The following is a 19059-nucleotide window of genomic DNA, read 5'->3' on the forward strand; positions in this document are numbered from 1 at the left end:
ACGAACTCAGGATCAAACAAAGTAACAAAAACAGGATGACAAGATGGAAGCCCTTAAGAAACATGAAGTTTAAAAGATATACGAACAACAAGGGATATCGCAGTTCAACTTTAATATCGACTCAGCGCTGGTTTTAAAGCAAGGATGAAAACGACAAGACTTACCGATATAAAACTACCAAGTCAGCATCACTCCACTAAAACAACAAATAAAGAAAAAAAATACTATCGCCTTAAGATTATTAAACCAGCATTACTCCACAAAACAGACAAAGGAATTGCCACTATTGGTTTCAAGCAAAATTATACCTTTGCGCAAAGAGTGTGACAAAAGAGAAATATATATCAAAGGAGAACCTATATCAATTCTGCCACTACTTTCAAAAATATTTGTAGAGTTTGTACATAAGAAACTATATTACTACCTTTATTCACTTGGGTTTTTATGTGACACAAAGTATGGATTCGAAAGATCATATTCTACAAGTCATACAGTGAACAATTTTCGGGATGATTTTTACCAGCTGCCTTTTACCAGCAGCTTAAGGCCCACTTGCCGGTTGGTACTGATGTGGCTATTCCGGCTCACTCTAGTTCTCTTCTGTACAAGATACCAATACTCGTAATCAAAACATCTTTTATTTGGTGGAATTCTATACTTTTGAGCTAGAGCTTTCGAGCATTTCCCTGTATGTAGACAGTAGGGTATCTTGCATAACTTGAAGCCCTTGCCCCATCGGCTTTAAGGGGCCATGTTATCCTGTACGCATAGTTTTTTAACCTTTAGATTATTTTGAACAAAATAGCTTTCAGAAAGTTTTTAACGGATGTCTTTGGGGAAAGGCAGCAAAAAGAACATGACCCGAAATTGGTTAACCTTCCATTACTTTTGACTCTTAATGGAAGTTTCAAAACCCTAGAACTTTCAGTTTTCAATTGAATGAGTCTCTTCTGAAGTTTCCAAAAGTACCCCTTTTATGTGAAGTGGCTCATGGGAAAATAATAGTAATTAAACAAATAATACATTAAAGCCTAATGGCTCTTTATTCTAGACAATGCCAGAGCGTTGTATGTCATACTATCATGAAGACTTTTAATTTTTCCCGATAGATAAATACACCAAGAATTTTCTATCTAGAAAAGAATGATTTGCAGTTTATTGAATGCTGACGCACGGTCAATTGATAATCACTTAAAAAAGTTTAACCACTACTGATACATGATTCAATAACTGTATTTGTTTATTGAATGATAAAAAAATTAATTAATTACAATAAACTTTTTGAACATGAGACCAGCAAATGGTAGCTAGAGCCTGCACATTTACTGAAAGAAATTTAATTGCGACGTTTCTAAACTTAATAATTTTTTAAAGCCTTTGAACTTCAAACAGATTAACAAATCAAGCTTTTAACTATTTCAAGTTACTATTTCAAGTGTAATAACTCCACAAAGACAAAATTATAGAATTATATATGTTTACGCTATTTTTTGTGTGCTGGATAGCAAGCCAACTAAGCTTTCCATTACTTATATCCATTATTGAAGATTATTGGAATACTGCCAAATCGTTATTACCGAGAAGACAAGACTTGAGTCGAAGACGAGATTTGATTTTTCCAAGAGAATTTGACATAGAAATAAAATTCAGCCTGCTCCTGGAAAGTGTTTCCGACTTGTGGTTCTTAGCACTAACTTCAAATCGTTCCACTCTGTCGTTAATAAAACTTCAATGTTGATGCTTTTCTTTTACTATGTTTTCAATTACCTTAAGAAAGGAATAGCATTTTCGGAAGCCTGGCAGTAAAATGGCTGAGAACAGTTATTGAGGCTGTTTTATACATAAAATTAGATTTTTGACAATGGAAGTGTAGTAAATTTTCAATAGCTTGGTTTTTTTACTCATTACTCGTAGCCCATACAATTTTCACCAATCTAACTTATAAGCCACTTTTGTCTACCTTGATTTTAGCAACAGGCATATCATCGCCACCAGCGATCCGTACTAGCACTACTTAAAAAAATTATTCGTGAAAAGCCCGTACGACAAGATACGGGTTGTCTCAAATATTTTTTTTTCAGACCACCCACATCCAACACGGATTTCGGCACGGGTTGTGCAGATTATAACTTTGAGTGCCTTGCTAAACATGGGTAAATGTTTTCTTAGAACCCATGTTCAACCTTGCTATTCTGGCATGTTACAGTGTTGAGAAACCCGTGTGCGACACGCTTGGAACCTGCATTATGAAAACGCTTTATGATTTTGCTGGGTTGAAGACAAACGATTTTTTCGAACCCGCTCAAAACACGCTTCAAACCCGATGCCTGAAAACAAAACTCAGGTGGCGCTTGTACATGTGCTAAAATTTAAAACAAGATTCATGCTTAATATTTATTTATATATTTCAATGCTGTACGGATTTTATAATAACCTGAATTAGATATTTGAGGTGAGCTTATTGCCTTGTTAGAAAAGAAAGCAAAATGGGCACAATCAGGACCAGTGAAGTGGGGGACCGCTCAAGGCTCCACGTGTAGCCGTTTTAATATTGCAATAGAGGACTGGATTCTTGTTCAGAATCCAATAAAAAGAGTTTGAGGTTAATCTTAATCATAAGTTACATTAAATTAATGTTAAATAATTAATACATTAAAATAAGTAAATTAAAGGCCATATTAAACTTAAGACCCAGGAGAAATAGAAACAATAGCTTTGCTCAAACTCATAACAACTAGTAATTAGGCCTACTATTAAAGAATATATAGTAGGCTAAACCAAAAGTGAACAGAAATTAAATAAACAAACATACCAAAAAACATACAACTGGTACTAATGTAAATGAATAAATAAACCTTAAAGCAAGGAAAGCTTAAATTGAATATGCAAATCTGCCTTTTAAAAAATAAAAATACTTTGCTTTTGAAGCATAAATGAAACCCAAAACAAGCAGAAATTAAATAAATATGATGATATACAAACATACAATAGGTAGGCTATTAATATAAATAAATAAAAAAATCATCTTAAAACAAACAAAATTGAAATTGAATATACAATTCCAGCTTGAAACAAATGCAAGTCTCTGCAAACAAGAGTTTAGGTTTTGCCTGCTTTTCTCACTATAAAAGTTTAAAACCTACTGCATCATTGGTACTTTACTGAAAGCTGTATATATCTTGAACTGTCTCGAAAAGTACAAATCAAATCAAAGTACAGTATTTAGAAAAACCATAGGTTCAGTATTTTTTTTCACTTTAATTTATTTTCATTTTCAATGCTGCAATAACTAGAAAAGAAAATATTTGTAATATAAATCATTTTCAGTGAAGCACCTATGGCATAGTATGCTCTAGGCTTTTACAGTTAGGGATGAGGAACTAATAAAATTTAACTGAATATTTGATATATGATGATATTAGTTATTGAAAGCTCATCATTTCAAAATTTAATTTTACTATAATTTTAATGTTTATATTCAATGTAGTAATAAGCACAAAAGATAATATTTCAAATTGAATTTGTTTTCAGTAAAGCACCAACAAAACAGTAGGCTTTAGACTTTTACAGCAAGAGATAGAGGAAAAACCCAAACTCAGGTTTGTAAAGATTTTGTTTGTTTCAAGCTTGATTTGCATATTCAATTTAAGTTCCACTTGTTTTAAGATTTATTTATTCATGTAAATTAGTTATGTCGTCTGTTTTTTTTATGATAGTTTATTTAATTACTGCTTGTGTTGTGTTTCATTTATTCTACAATATTAATTTCTGGTTGTTTTGAGTTCAAGTTATTATAGGTTTCTATTTCTTCTGATTCTAGTTTAATATGGTCTTTAATTTTCATTAGTAAACCTATTTTTCATAAATTTTATTAAATTAATTTCTGTTCATTTTTGATTGCCAAAGTTTCAGGTTTTCAAAATTCCATATTTCAAAATAATTTTAAAGACAGAAATAAATTAACAGTTTTGGCAAGAACTAATAAAATTAAACTGAATATTTGATATATAATTATATTAATTGCTCAAAGCTCACTAGCTCTAGATTTTGTTCCACCCAGGGCTGAATTTAAAGCTTTGATGCTTTTAGGCCCAAGCATTTTTACCACTCTGTTTTTTAAGATTTTTATAGAAATCCCCAAAACTTTGGGAATTGTGAAAGGTACAGAGCCTAGTGGGCCAATTGGTAAATATGCATCTGGTTTCACCAATTTTCATTTATTTTTAGTGTTGTAATCAAATTTTTACAATGTGTAAAAAAAAATTATTAATTTTTGTTTGTTTTTTGATTGCAAAAAGTTTCAAGTATTAAAAAGTTCCTTATCTCAAAATAAAATTTTATTGCAAAATGAAATATGAGATCTATATTTATTAAGAAAAGAAAACAAACACTATTTGTCATTTGCCTGCCAAGAAAGGCAATGAGCTTGGAAAGGCAACCAAGGTTATCACCCTAGCTAATAAAAAACTTGTTCATATCATGCTACTCAATACAAAAGAAACTCAACTGATGAATGAAGAAAGGAAAAAAAGAAGAAGAGAAAAGACAAGAAGAAGACAGAAACCAAAAAAGAAAAAAATTAACAGCAAATAAATCAGGGAAATGCCTTGAATAGAATGACAACCTAGAATAGGCCTCACATCCAAATCACTCACAAGATAAAAGAAGCTTCTTTTCCTGTAACTTGAAAGCCAGAAGACTAAGCCCATTTTTCTCACCCTCAGGCAAAATATCCCAAACATGGGGACCATAATGGCAAATCACAAAAGATGCATGAATGGTACTCCTAAACATGAGTTAAGTTATCAGCTTTTCTTGTATTATGATCATGAAAGTCTCTCAAAAAAAGAGATCATGACAGTCTCTCAAAAAAAAGATTTTCAAAAGCAAAAGTAACCAGGTGATTCAAATATTTATACAAGAAAATTGCAACTTGGTAATCTCTAATTTGGGATACATCCATTAACTTATTCTTTTTAAAATGCTCATGAGCAGGAACCTCATCAGAATCATAAAATTCTGATAATAATTTTACAGCTCTACTCTGAAGTTTTTGCACTCTTTTAAAACATGTTACAAAATTATTTGCCCTTATAGGAGCATCCATAGCTAATATATGGACAAAATATAGAAAAAAAATCATTTGTAGAATCTTTTTTGGGACTAGATTTTTAATTATTTGCATCACCCTAAGACCTCTGCTTAATTTTTCAGCTATTGCATTTGAATGGTTTTTCCACAACAGGTTTTCATCAGTTAAAAACTTCAAATACTTTGTTATTGCTACTCTTTTTATCATATTGCCTCAAACCATGATTTGATCATTTCCAACACTTGACAAAAGTCTAGTGAATATCATGAAGAAAGTTTTAGAAAAGTTTAGGGTTAACAAATTTTGTTGAGAAAAAGTTGGAATTTCAGAGACAGCACTATGAATTTTATTATACAAAAACATCAAGCAAAGGCGCAGAAAATCTTTGGATCCAGGGCTATTCATGTTTAAAACATTCCAAGTGCCTTTTCTAAGCCCACCTTGGTCAGCAAGGTCAAAGAATGCCCTGGGGCACGTTGAGGTTGTAAGGAGTTAAAACCAGTATGATTCAAAGCTTGAGTGACATATCTTTTTGTTGCAATTATTTTTCTGAGGAAGGTTGCAAGCTTTTCGTTTGAGCTGGGTTCTGATTGACACCAGGAAAACCCTGAGCACTCAGAGATCCTGGGGTGGGCTCTACCTGTACCCATGAGGTTGGGGCTGCACTATTTGGAGTGATTAGCTAGATCCCATCTCCAGTGGTACATGGCCAGAAAATACAGTTTGTATACTTCTGGACAAACTCCACCACCCCCATACTGAACTGTTTGCTTTTCTTTTTCAAACACAGAGAAAAAGTAAAACATAAATCACTATAATAATCAAGACTGCTGGAAAGAAGTAATGAATATAAACTGAATATTTAATGAATGTATAATGTAATGCAGTTATGATGTATTTATAATGTATTGCAGTTATGATCCAAAGTTCAGGGTGAATGTATCTATCTTAAAATTTGGTATTTATTAACATTATCAAACGAGTAAGCTTTCTCAGTGAATTTTATGCAGGGGCTGATCCATGGGAGGTGGCCTTAGGACCCCCCCCCAGGATTTTTTTGGTGCCCTCATTCACATTCTCTTCTTTTTTACGCTTTTTTAAGTGTACTTGTCAATTTGATCAATTATTTGTAGGTGATTTACCCAATTAACAACAAAAAGCAAAGCTTTCCTATGAATGTAAAGAGCAAAGTTGAAACTTAAAATGAACAAAAATTATTTATCTTCAGCTGGTTCAGTATATATCTGCAAAATTGGCATAGAAATCTTTGATTGCTGCAAAGATTTTTCTATGAGCATGGAACTTTCCCTATATCATGAAAATGGAAACATCTGTTAAAGATAAAACAGGTATCTTCAACACAGCTATTTGTTTATTCACAAGGACATATTGAAAAGTAGCCTTGTAGCTAAAATTTTAAAATGGATAAAAATAAAAATCTGGAAATGAGCATATAATGGATAAGAGACAAAGACTGATGGCTGACTGTGCAAGGGGATTGAAGGATATTTCTGAATATTTTGGTAAAATATCCAAAAACACCCAGAAATCGAAAGGTAAGTTTGACTTATAATAAACCCCCTCCACCCTCAAAAATCCTTAATTTTTGTTTTGTAACTAATTAAATAGTGAATGGCCCAATAGGGCTTTTGTGTGAATAAATCTATCTGTCTATTTATTTTGACTATATAGCTAATTTGGTTGAAATTAGATGAATGAAAGAATTAAAAGCAATTTAGGCCAGGGAATACATGAGGTCAGAGGGGGCAACCCTCTTCCTAAGACACTTCTGGCACACTTGTTCTGTTCTTTTTTTTAAATCTTTTTAAAATAAACTTTTTAATTTGGTACCCACCTCAAGTCACATTGGCGCCCTTGGTTCAGCAGCCCCCTTACCCAAGATTTTGCTCTTGATCCGTTAGAGATTCAGACATGAAACTGCTCACACGATTAGTTTACGAATCATTTCGTTATAAAATTATAAGATAAACCTCGTTTTCATTAAAAATTAATCATATAATTAAACTTGCTTGCTAGATCTTCATCTTCAGAATGTGTTTTCTTTTTTTCTGGCAGATTTGTTTTATTCTCTTTCTTGTAAGACTGTCGATTTAGGGTATGGTGTCTGGGCTTCAATGATGGGGATATGACAAGGTAACTTACAACATTAATTTGTGTTAAGGAATATTTTTTTTTAACTGCCCTTGTCAACTCCCCACTCAAAAAAAAATCTTAATTTTAGTTTTGTGACTAACTAAATAGCGAATGGCCAAATAGCGAATTCATGTGATAAATCTCTCTATCTATTTATTTTAACTATATAGCTAATTTGGTTTAAATTAGATGAATGAAAAAGTTAAAAGCAATTTAGGCCATGAACAGATCCATGGGGCCTGGGGTGACCCTTCCCCCAAGATATTTCTGGCACCCTTATTCTGTTCTTTTTTCTTCTTTTAATCTTTTTTAAAATAAACTTTTTAATTTGGTGCCCACCTAGAGTCACATTGGTACCCTTGGTCCAGTGGCCCCCTTACTCAAGATTTCGCTCTTGATCTGCTAGAGATTCAGACATAAAACTGCTCGCACGATCAGTTTACGAATCATTTCGTCATAAAATTACAAGATAAACCTCGTTTTCAGGAATCATATAATCAAACTTGCTTCCTAGATCTTCATCTTCAGATTGTGTTTTCTATTTAACCTTTTTTGGCGGATTTTTTTGTTCTCTTTCTTAAGAGCCAATCGATTTATGATACAGTTTCTGGGAGTCATTGATAGGGGCATGATAAGGATGGGTCACGGGAGGGGAAACACATTATGAAGGGGGTTTTGGGAAATGTTTTGGACATTTGAGTTTGCTGAGTGGGATTTGGGAGAGCTAATTCACATGCCTATCTTATTCAGACACTATCTTATTCAGATGCTATCTTATTCAGCTGCCTGACTGTAGTAAGATGCAGGGTAGAATACTATCTTCCTAGGACAAAGTCCTAGTGGAATGTCATCTGTGCTATCCAAACATAATGTGGAAGTTAGAAACTATCCAGATTGATAAGGTTGTTGACACAGGCTTGCTGATTCACAAGTATCAATTATCTCAAGCTCTGTCATCCCTTCAAGACAACTTGGAAGACTATTGAATTTATTGCCCTTTTCTCCCTCCCTTTTGTCATTGACTACCCCGATATTACCCCCATATTTTGTTTATTATTACCCTGAAATTATGGGGGATAAATAGATAATGATCATATCAAAAGGCACTGTAAGTGTGGGTGTCAATAAGAACCTCACCAATATATCAAGAACAACAGGGAGATTTAATTTGAAACTTTCTCGGCAACTATTACTACCTCTGCTCTTACAATTTAAATAAATAGAAGAGTGTAAGTGCTTCCTAGTTGTCACTTTTTTTTTATCCAACTCAAAAGAAGAAACAAAAAATTAGTCTGGTCTACTAATTCAAAAAGTCTCAATGAAGCCATAGGAATTTATTCATCAAAGAATCCGCTCGCTTCTGTTGTTAATGCGCATTTTACTGCTATAGGAAAATATTATTAGCTTTCAAAGAAGTTTCTTTGTCATTTTACATCAGCACCAACCAGATTCACACAAACAAACTGATATGACGAAAGCGTTATTTACACACACCCCCTATCATTATGCTCGAATCATATTGGCGCCCTTGGTCCAGTGCTCCCCCAAGATTTTTCTCTAGATCCTCCCCTGATTTTATGAATAATGAATTTTAATCTGAGTGAAGCTAGCTAGTTCTTGCAATATTTGGCAAAAGATTGGTTTTAATTAAAACTTGTCTGACTGGTTTGCTCCAATTTTATTGCTAGATAAACAGATAATAAAGGACTTAACTTTAATTTTGTTTGACAATTTTAAAGGAAAAAGAGGAGAAAGAGAGAGAGATTTTATTTTAACTTAGCAGAAGGGAGTGGGAACAGTATAGAAGCACCATAGTACAAACTGTACTTTGATAATTAAACTGCTGGGGACAGGTGAACCAGGTCCCGCACTTCCCATTTTGGAGATGGCAAGCAAAAAACTTGTTTGGAATACTCTTCTGAACAATGCAACTCGCGCTTGTAAACTTCTCTGATTACATTGCAACGACATCCCTTGCCTTTTTGGTATGGATTCCATTATGGCAGCTAAGGAGCTAGTGCGGACTCATGCTAACTTAGCAACTCGTGTGATGTCTATAAAAAACCCTGCTGACAACATGGCAGACATCATAAAAGCTGTTCGACAATGTGATGAAAAGAAAATTAGTCTTCCAAGATATGTTATTTTTGAACATGATGTGGTTCCAGAAATTGCTGGTGAGACTAGTAGGCTACCACCATAACTAAAAAAGTGAATGAGATGGTTTTTAAGTTCGACAACTCTGTCGAGTCATGTCAATCCCTTTCTGCTAGTGATAGTGGGTTTAATAGAAATGACTGCGTGTCTATATCTCCAAGTTCCTCCTATGCAGTTGTTTTGAAAAACCCTCCCAAAGATTTGACAAATGCGGTAGCTCGGAAAAAAGACTTGAACAAGGTTTGCGGCAACAATGCTGCTAGCACCATCAACTGAAGCCTTGTAAGTCTCTCTGGATGGTAATTGTAGATAGCAAGAATTCCACTAATGTCATATTCGAGCCATTTTGACCTCTGATTCCCCCCTCAGTGCAAAAGTAAAATCCCCCGCTTATTACGGAATTATGTGTTGACCACCAGATGGCTCTTGTCATGAAGATATTTATGCTAAGGTGGAAAACTACATTTTGGTGGTCAAGATTGGCGCAACCCACTCATATTAGCTAAAGCTTGAAAACAAACAGCATTTGGGGAATGCTGTTAAAGTTTGAAAACAAATGTAATGTACTCCCTCATAGTATTTGGTTACAAGCATCTGCCAATTGAAGAATACAAATCCTCCCACTCTTATACTATAACTGCCAGCAGTTTGGCCATATATCTGCCTCTTGTAAAAACTCCTGCGTTTGCTGAGTATGTGATGAAGGGGGACATTCCAGCTCTAAAGATGATTTCTGTAAGCAACCAACAAAATGTGCTCTTTGTAAGTCCTCCAGTCACCCATGCTACAGCTATAAGTGTCCTGTGTCTCAATCCCTATTAAAGCAGATCCCAAGACAATAACACATCCTATATCAGTTCTATCATAGAATATAAACAGCAGTCACTAATAAAATTCCAATTTTGACCCAATTACTCAAAAATTATGATGTGATCTGTCTTCAAGATATTTTCTTTTGAACAGATAAAAAAGAGCTTCTAAACATTTCGCCCAATTGCTTTGTATTTTTCTCCTCAGCAATATATACTGCAGCACGTGGACGCCCCTCAGTTGCCCTTGCCATTCTACTTTAACATGCAATGAGATTGAATCTGGTGAGCATATTTTTGCAGTATCATGCCTGGATATTTTGATAATAAACATTTACCTCCCCACGAATTGCCGCAATGAAAACTCTGATTCGAAGTTTCTAAGCACCTGTAAAAAAGTGTGCCGCCTTGTCAAGAAAGTGGAGAAGTCATCTGACTCACGTGTTATAATCATCGGTGATTTTAATTGTGACTTGACAAACAAAACCCTCCCGAGGAGTCAGTTGCTCTGGAGCTCTATTCCACCTCTTTACTCTCTAGTTAAAAGAGAAGAAAATTTTACATATATAGGCACTAGTTCCTCAATTTTAAACCTCAATCATACTATCTCTTCATTTCCATTGAACCAAGCCGTAGTCTTGCGTGAAGGCTTTTGCTGTGATCACCTTCTGATCTGTGTATATTTTGAGTGCATCAATGCTAGCCAAACTTCTAACTCCAAAAAAATGGTTCAATATCCAAGACTGGAGCTTTGTTAATCACCAGTTGTTTATGTTAGAGTGTGACTTAATACTTAATAAAATCAAGGTTCCATTCTATCTCCTTAGCCCCAATTGTAGTTCTTATCTTAGTTAGCGTGCGATTGGAATTCAGATTACCAGTTTTCTTCGGAAATAAATCACGCACTTCGATATGCAGAACTTATTGCAGTTCCAACTAGACGTGCCCGCAAAAATACAGAAGTTGCCAATTGGTCAAAAAACTCAAATCTTGTTTCAGCATGTCAATCGGCTAAGCTATGGCTCTGAATTTGGAATGAATGTGATAGACCACGATTTGGTACAGTAAACAATTTTGTATTTAAGAGCAAAAAGAAAATTTGCAAGAGCTCTTAAGGATCACAAAATCATGCTGATTCCAAAAAAAATGTAGACAATATAGCGAGTGATCCTTCTCTTTCGTGGAAAAGTCTTAAACGTTCCAAGGAGACCTCTACTTGTGATAATTCTGAAATTATGTAGATTGATTATTATAAAAGTGAGTTTTCGTCACCTGAGAGTAAATTTGAAAAAGAGCTTGACAGTATCTTCGTAAATTCCAGCAGTGTACTTTCGCAATTACTCCTTTTGATGTTAAGTGCGCTTTAAGAAAGATCAAGAAAAAAACATCTGCTGGTATTGATTTGGTTTCTGCTAAACAATTTCAAAATGATAGTGATTTGCTTGTGCAGCACCTCTCGCTGTTGTTTTAAATGTCAATTTCTTCAGGTGTGCTGCCACAACAGTTTTGCATCATCCAGATCACTCCTATTCCCAAAAAGGAAAAAAAGATCTTCAAGATAGTCAATCATACCACCCTATAACTGTTTTGTGCACCTCATTCAGAATTTTTGAGTCTAGTATTTTCAGTGAAATTTCTTGTAAGTGTTGTTCTCCTCCAGATTAGTTTGGTTCAATGTCACAAATCTTAGTCGGTTTCACCTTTCCAAACTTTAAAGCAGTCTAACTGTGCCCCATCTTCTTGCCATGTCCCCCATTTGGAAATTTTTTCCGCTTCAAATAAAAAAAATGTTAACCAAATCTATTTTAAATTCGCCAAGTATCTGCTGCATCTCCCTCCTTGGACCAGTAATTCTTCTCTGGTTCAAAAATTGATTCTGCCTGCAAACATTATTGATAAAAGACCTGAAGATTTCAAATCCTCCACTAGAAACCTCAACCACCAGTTTTCTTCCCTCTTCATAGATGTAGTTTTTTGTGTTTGTTGAATGTAATCCCTCTTTTCACTGTTGTTTACTTTCTCTTTTTTATTTCTTTGTCTTATTCCGTCACTAGGGCTACAAGCCCTCCTTTGTTTTGTTGACGGATCTTAGCAAATCAAGATTTCACTTAAATTATTTTTTTTATTTCTCATTGTTGAAAATATAAGAAAAAATGTTTAAAATGTAATTTGTTTTCAGTAAAGTGTAAATGATGCAATAGACTTTAGAACTTTTGCAGTTGTGGGAAAGGGAAGGGGACAGTAACCAAACTCCTTCGTGAAGTAATTTTGTTTGTTTTAAGTTTGACTTGAGTATCCATTTTAATTTTTACTTGTTCTAAGATTGATTTATTCATCTAAATCAGCATCTGTTATCTTTATGCTTTATGTTTGATATGAGTTTTTGTATTAGTTTCCATTTGTTTTTGGGTTTCATTTATTCTTAAAAAAAAAAAAAAAATAGCGGCGAAGACCACACTGCCTTTCCATAACAAATACAACATAAAGTAGAAACAATAGGGAAAATCTTTTCAAGACAGTGGAAATCAAATCTGTGGATATTTTGGCTCTATGTCCAAGGGCCGTCTTCAGCACAATACAAGAAAAACAATATATACATATATAAGCTTTCATTAAAATGTGATAATTAATACAAATAATGTTAAAAAACTTTTCTAAAACACCCGTAGCATCCTAACTTCAATTAAGTTCAACCAGGACTGACAAATAGAATGGAGTGAGATGATAAATTCACTCAAACAAAACATAACAAAATGATTAAATGCAAGTTCTCAAATTTAATTTAAATTTATAAATTTAATAAACGCAAAAACCTTGCGTTTTTGGCAGCCTGCTTCAAAGGTCTTTTCGTAACTGGTTCAATACTATTATAAATCGGTTTAGTAAAATATTTTGTTAGGTCATTTTTAATTAAGTTTGAGTATAAAGAATTCAGTGAGTATTCCCCCAAGTCCCTGTTCAAAGATATATTATTATGAATTTTGAGACTAAATTCGATTGATTCCTGAACCACCTGTTTTATCCCCAAATCGTTACTGATGAGTGAAGATTTTGCAAAAAGTATCATGGGGTACGGATTTTTAAATATATGCCAACCTAAAGCAGAATCAAAGGGTTTGTTGGAACTATTTGAAATTAATGCTTTGTCTATGTCTTTTTTTATGCTGGTGTAGCCGTTTTTCTAGATTCCGATGGGTTCTGCCAACATAGTAATTTCCACAGTCACAAGGTACTTGATAGACCCCTCTTTGGCAAGTAACTGGAGTTTTATCTTTACCAGAATTTAAGAAATTAATGATTTTGAAATTATTAGTAAAAACTACATACAGATTATTTTTTGTGCAAATATTTTTTAATTTTGTTGTGATTTTTTGGGATATACGGAAGATAGATAATATATCTTCTTATATAGATATAATTCTTTTATATAGATAATCTATCATATAGATAATATATCATTCTCTTATATAGATAATATAATCTTCTTCGATTTTACGGGAAAGTCTTTTTAGTCTACGGTTATTTATCTTATTGACAAAAGGAATAGCGTATCCGTTACCAAAAAGAAGCCCCACTAGCCAAGTGGATTGGTGCGCTGGATTTAGGATCCTTTGTCCGAGAGGACGTGGGTTCGAATCCTAGTGTACCCAATTTTTTTTTTGGGACGGGGGTCAGTGGCGTGACTCTGTAAGCTCAGCCAGGGTCGACCCATCGCTAAATGGGTTCCTGGAGAAATCTGGGGAAGGTAAATAAGAAAGGTGTGCAAAAGTACGGGATGAATGGCCCTCATCCCCCATTGCATTTCCTAGCTTAAGGGCCTTGATAAGGAGATCAGCACCGCCGGTTCGGACCTTATGGGTCTAGTACCACATCCTTTACCTTTTTTTTACCTACCAAAAAGAATATCTCTGATAAAGTTTATTTCTGCATTTATATACGAATCGGAGCAAATGTTTTGGGCACGATCAATGAGAGAAGTTACAACTGCTCTTTGAACTTTTGGGGGTGATTTGAGTTAAAATGAAGATATCTATTGTTTTGCATTGGCTTTCGATAGATAGTGAAATCCAGTTTATCATTATTACGAATAATTAACACATCTAAAAACGGTAGTTTATTTTCAGTTTCAACTTCTAGGATGAACTGCAAATTTCGGTCATAAGTATCAAGATGATCTAAGAAGCCCCGAAGTTCAGCTTCCCCATAATTCCAAAGTAAAATTACGTCATCGATATAGCGACCCTAATAGACATGTTTAAAGAAATAAGAATTAATGCCCAATTTTCAAGTTTTTCCACGTAAATATTTGCCAGTAGCCCGGATAAAGGTACCCCCACCGCCGGTAGGGACTGTGAAGTCTAATGCCGTATCCTTTACCTTTTTTTTACCATGGGTAACCCATTTTTTGCTGATAAAAAGAATCACGAATCTGAAAATACATGGAAAATTCATTAAAAATTTTAACTAGAGTTATTAAAACTTCACAATCAATTCCTGTCTCTGAAACCTCGATAGAGTGGTAATTTTCTTCTATTTTGTTTTTTTATAATTCCTCAGAAATAGCCACATCTATATTCGTATACATGGAACCAATGTCAAAACTACTAACTATCGTGTTTTCTGAAATACTTGTGCCACTAAGTTTTTTAATTAAATCCGCTGAACTATGAATATAGGAATTTTGGGAATACAATTAAGGTTTGAAAGCTGTGTAAAGCCATTTCCCAATATTGGAAGCGGGGGCTTTAGTACATGCTACTATAGGTCTTAATGGAATATCTTGTTTATGTATTTTTGGTAAACCGTAGAGTTTGGGACAGAAACTACCACGGGAAAAATTTATTGTATAAATGTGGGGCGATTTTACCATTTTGTTTTAGCTGCTTTAATCCATTTATAATATTATTAACAAACTGATCAGTAGGATCATGACTTTTTGTTTTATATGTAATTGTGTTATTTAAATGCGAAAAATTTTTTTTGTCGTAGTCTGTCGTATCCATGACAACAAGTGAATTGCTTTTGTCTGCTTTGGTTATTATAATAGAAAGGTCTTTGCGGAGATTAGATAGTATTTTTATGTCGAGCAAATTTTTCGGTGTGGAAGTGGTAGGAGGCTTAACCTTTTTTTGGCTGTTATAAAGGGTAAATATAAGACCAGACCTAACTTCATCATTGATCTTGCTCTGAACATTTGCTCCGATTCATATATAAATGCAGGGACCCATCAGAATCTAGAAAAACGGCTACACCAGCATAAAAAAGACATAGAAAAGGTATTAATTTCAAATAGTTCCAACAACTCCTTTGATTCTGCTGTAGGTTGGCATATTTAATAATCCCTCCCACACGATACCTTTTGAAAAATCTTCACTCATCAGTAATGATTTGGGGATAAAACAGGTCGTTCGGGAATCAATCGAAATTAGCCTCAAAACAAATAATAATATTTCTTTGAACAGTGACTTTTGGGAGTACTCACTAAATCCTTTATACTCAAACTTAATTAAAAATGATCTAACAAAATACTTTAATAAACCGATTTGTAATAGTATTGAACCAGTTACGAAAAGACCTTTGAGGCAGGCTGCCAAAAACGCAAGGTTGGCTTTGAGAACTTGCATTTAATCATTTTATTATGTTTGTTTGAGTGAATTTATCATCTCACTTCATTCTATTTGTCAGTCCTGATTGAACTTCGTTGAAGTAAAGATGCTAGGGCTGTTTTAAAAAAGTTTTTTAAAATCATTTTAGTTTTAATTCTCACATTTTAATGTAAGTTTATTTATATATACATATATTTTTTTCTCGTGTTGATCTGAAGACGGCCCTTGGACATAGGGCCGAAATATCAACAGATTTTATTCCCACTGCCTTGAAAAGATTTTCCCTATTGTTTCTACTTTGTGTTTGTTTGTCATTTATTTTTTGATAGTATTCCCTGATTGTTTTGAGTTTGAATTATTACAGAACTTTATTTCTGCTGGTCTTAAGTGTAATATGGAGCTCTACTTTTCTTTAAAAAAAACTCCTTTTTTGAAAGGAATTTTCAAAATTAATCTCTGTTCGTTTTTTATTTCTAAAGTTCTGTTACTGGCTAATATAATGAATATTTCTCCAGTTTTTCAGGGTTTGGCTTAAGAATCAAAGTATCGTATTCTAATTTAAATTCTACTTCAAGTTTCTTAAGGTGATTGAAGCTTTGACTTTAATTGAACTCGGTATAGTTATTGTAAAAAATTCTTTCAATTTGAAATCAAGGTTGAAACTGTTCTTAAACTAAGATTTTGACTCAACAGCAATTAGAAATAATATGCTCAAAGTTATCCTACTGGGAGAATGTTCAAAATATTACAAATGATGGAAATGGAATAGGAAAAGGAATATATATCAGAGACATTACTCAGCTCCCTTAATTTCTGACTCTCCGATCTCTTTTGTTTGTGATTTTGATGTGAGTGTTCGCTAGGTGCAGCATGGGGAAAATATCATTCTGACTGCCTGGATGCAGATAATGTCCTTTGGTTGAGTTCAACACCCCTCTCAATATTTCCTGGAAGTTCAAACTTTACATCTTAGCCATTTTTTAGATATTTCACATACACCCTTTTGGCAGCCTGTATGCAAATAGTGTATTTAAATATATCTTAATATTCTTGAAAGTTTTTTCACCATTCCTTTCCGTTTTTTTTCAGCCTTCCACCGTTTTTGGGATATTTAGATACGTCCTTTCCACAACCGGGATTTACATTGTATTTTTTCATTGATTTCAACATCCCCCTCAACATTCTCTGACTTAGTACCCTTAACTGTTCCTGAGGTGTCTCACATACTATTTTAACAAGCTAGATGTGCATTTTAGGGGGTTGGCACCATTTCTGTTTTTAGCTAAAACAGAAACGGTAAAAAACGGCAATTAAAAAATGGAACAGAAACAGACTCTAACAGAAGCGAAAAAAAACGGAATTCCGTTTCTTTTACCAACAAAATAAAAACGGCCTGTTTTTTTCTTTTTAACGGTTGTTTTAACAGATATTTCTGTTTTAGTCAGTTTTGTAGGATTATGAGAGTAAAATGAACATTGACAAACATTGATTAATAAAAAAGATAAAATAAAAAAAAATAAGAATTCAAAATGGCCACATAAAACTTATCACCTAGAAAAATTCGAAATTTATGTGACTTTGCAGTCATTCATGAGCACTGCTTTTGCGTAATGTACCCAGCAATACTAAATGCACTCTCACTTGGCATTGTAATTGCAGGCACTGCAATTTCAGTAATTGCAGGCAAGCAATTTCACTTAACTCTGGGTAAGTGTAGAAATAGTCAGTCGTAAATTCTAGCAGATAGAATCATTTTTGCTGATCTATGTCTTTCACTCAACAACACTGGAACTCTCTCTCTTCATTTGCCATAATAATATTTGCTGCTGCGCGGACAGTGCTTATATTTTTAGCATTTTGATATGAAGAGTTCATCCGTAACCCAGTCGGGTCGAGAAACTTAGCAAACAAGCTGTCTTCTTGGTGTGGAGTCAGTGATTAATTTTGGTTAGTCTTTGTCTTGATAGGAGTGACGTCAATTGGGAAAGATGCAGAGTTCAATTGTATTTGAATGGGTTCTTCTGTGTTTCTCTTGTCGAAAATGAACTGCTGGAGAAGTGAAGAGACGGACTGAAGAGCTGAATCATTGTCTATATCGTTAATTTTTTCGTAAATTGCAGGGTAAAAAAATCCAGCTCTTGTGAAGAGTAGCATATGAAACATAGGACGGTTAAAACAATATCTCCTGAGTTGGACAGCTAATAATTCCTTCAGGCCATTGAGTGACTCAGCAATGGCACTACTATCTGGCGTTTCAGAAAATAACTGAAGTTCTTAATCATCAGCACAACTTTGCTTGCCGAAATGTAATTATACCCGCTAGCTATCATTGTTGCCTGTTTAAACTTGCGAAGAACCTCAAATACAGCCTCCACTATGGACCACTCATTGTTGTTAAGTTTGAGCTCTCTGATTTTAGTATCACGAAAGCTTCGGTTGAAGAGTTCGCGCAGTGGCTCTTTACAGGTACAATGCATCTATATCCTAGTAAGGGTGCTGTTCCATTGAACATTCATGTCCTTTGTGCTGGATAAGCTAAAATTGTATGTCTTGCTGATAGCTTCTAAGAGGTCATGGGATTTGGAAGACACTTTTAGTATTCTAACTAGCTTACATATTTTTGCCAATGCTGCTCCCAGCGTCAATACTTCAGTGAAAACTCCTGATTGTCTTGGTACTGAGTTCTCATAATCACTGTCAAGGTCTGGATCATTTGATTCCAAGCTAGTATTACTGTCATTACTGCAGCCAGTGTAACCTGTTTCTTTAGTGTCATTACCTCCTACAGTCAGGCTGGGAAGGTCGTCTTGTTCAGCAGTATCTACATTATCATCAGATTCCGAACTGGATCCAGAATTACTCAGCTGGGTAGCACTCACTAAATTGCCTGGTTTCCCCATCCCCATAGCTTAAGGGCATCAGACACCTCATTATGCAGGTTTTGAGAAAAGCATGAGCTTCGCATAATGTTACCGTCTCTGAGGACCTTTACTATATTTGCTCTTGAATCAGTAATTATAAAGTAGAGTTCTGTTGAATTCTGAACTTCTGGAGGCTACTAAAGACTGCACGAAGGATTTTGGCGCTAGTGTGAGCAACTTTTAGTCTCTTAAAGTCAAGGATTCTATGTACTAAAGTGAGCTTGCTGTCAGCATTTTTTATTATGTAATGAGCTGTAATAACCCTGTTCTTGAAGATATGCAGTCTAGGGTTAAATTCACTTTCCTGACTTTCTGGAGTT

The 19059-nt window shown here is 34.3% G+C and overlaps 1 protein-coding gene across 1 annotated transcript in view; it reads left to right on the forward strand.

Moving 5' to 3' along the window:
- Positions 1–2345: 2345 nt before the first annotated feature.
- The window catches only part of LOC136032073 (uridine phosphorylase 1-like), a gene marked incomplete in the record, with an annotated part of 62769 nt that continues 46055 nt past the window's right edge, over positions 2346–19059 (forward strand). Inside the window, 1 exon segment of the mRNA XM_065712195.1 lies at positions 2346–2452.

Source organism: Artemia franciscana, chromosome 10 (assembly GCF_032884065.1).
Source record: "Artemia franciscana chromosome 10, ASM3288406v1, whole genome shotgun sequence".
Lineage (NCBI taxonomy): Eukaryota > Metazoa > Arthropoda > Branchiopoda > Anostraca > Artemiidae > Artemia > Artemia franciscana.